The sequence below is a fragment of the Sphaeroforma arctica genome, assembly GCF_001186125.1.
Source record: "Sphaeroforma arctica JP610 unplaced genomic scaffold supercont1.1609, whole genome shotgun sequence".
NCBI lineage: Eukaryota > Ichthyosporea > Ichthyophonida > Sphaeroforma > Sphaeroforma arctica.
Window position 1 is genome coordinate 2,001 of NW_014038949.1, and position 1,758 is coordinate 3,758.

The window sequence follows — 1,758 nt, forward strand, 5'->3', positions numbered from 1 at the left end:
TATATTNTNTATATATATATATATATATATNTAATNTACATGTATGTATGTAATTGTTTATGTATAAATATAAAGGTAGTGACTTTTTGCTGAAATGAATAAAGTTGCATATGATTTGAAAAGTCCTTTATGAGACATTGATGTGAATCCGCGTTATCGGGTATTGAGAATTTTCATTACCGTTGGCTAACTGGCGGCGTAACCATGGCAACAAGAAGAGTATCTGTCCGGTACGCCGATTTCGTATCGTTTGTTTGATTGTTCATGAAGTGATAGAACAATTACTTCTTGAGCATTCAAAGCGGTTCCACATATCGCAATGCCCTTGGCCACAACGACTGCACAGTATTCAAAGCTGAAGCAGCTAGACAAACGCAAGTATCGTTACTATGGTAATGTGACTTCGTTGCTCTCTGTGTCCGATTCTTACGAGTGCACAAGCACAATGAACGTGTATATTGCTCATCAGGGGCCAACTCACAAAGGCATAGGTCAAAGTGCACCCTATTCGCAAAGGCATAGGTTCGGGTGATACTCTATAGTAGCGAGTGAGATGCACATCTGCAATGATGTTGTGTCTAGTCAAACGATGATACCGTTGAGATAGGGCATACATCCGGTTTCGACATGTGAATAGTACTCAAATAAGCCATCGCATAGGCAGTGCATTGAATCTGCATTTTTTGAATGTGATGGCGTATTATATAATACTATATATCTAGCTATGCACCTATTCTAAAATCTCCTGGAGTTAAGGAGCAGACCCCGGGCCGTAGAAGGAGTCACGGAGACACAACAACGATATGATGCCATAGTATACGTGGAAAGAATACAGACGGCTATAACGTGCGTTCATGACAAATTGTGCATCTTGACAACAAACAATCGTCGCCCCATAACCAGTCTGGAGAGGTCGATTGTTTATTACAAAACTGGCCTCTGCTAGTATGATTGTCCCAACATCTTTCTACTAATCTCTTTCTTATCTTAAGTATTCGTACTTTGCTTTGTCGCGAAAGTTCGGTATATTTATTCCACAACTGGTCTCTGCTATCCTAATTCTCCCAACATTCTGCTACTGATCTGCCCCTAACCTAACTCTTAGCTTCCCATGTCGCGCATTGTCCACGCCTGGGTAGCCTCGATCACATCATAACATCAAGGCACTGTCATCGCAGGTGTCTATGCCTACCCTATTGCAATGCCAATTAAATGTTATCTACGGTTAGCCAATGCTTATTCCCTGATAGTTGGGTGTAACTCCCACTGTGGTGGCTGCTGTGCATTACTTGCAAACACACCAAGAGAGGCGTCGCTGAAGCAACAGACCCACTAACACACACATAGACCACCCTCGTCACCTTCACAAACCGACCAGCAAACATCACCAGGTGGTCACAGATGCGATCAAAACAGCACCCCTGCTCAAGTAAAAAGCACGTGTCTCTGCACTGCAAACAGCCTTCGCTATGCGAATCTATAGATCTCACTCTAACCAATTACCTCCAGTCACTTGTAAGGTAAATTACCTACAATAACTCCACTACAAAAGATTGATGACATTCCACTGACTTACAAAGCAAAGCGATAGCCCTCTACCTTGTGCGCACAATTGCCTCGCCTTGTCGAGCGTTGAATAATCTGATACCCTCTCACCACATACATACTTAGCGCCTCTGCCAAGTTAGCCTTAAACTATATATGCACATACATACATACATACATACATACACACATATATATACATATACATATACA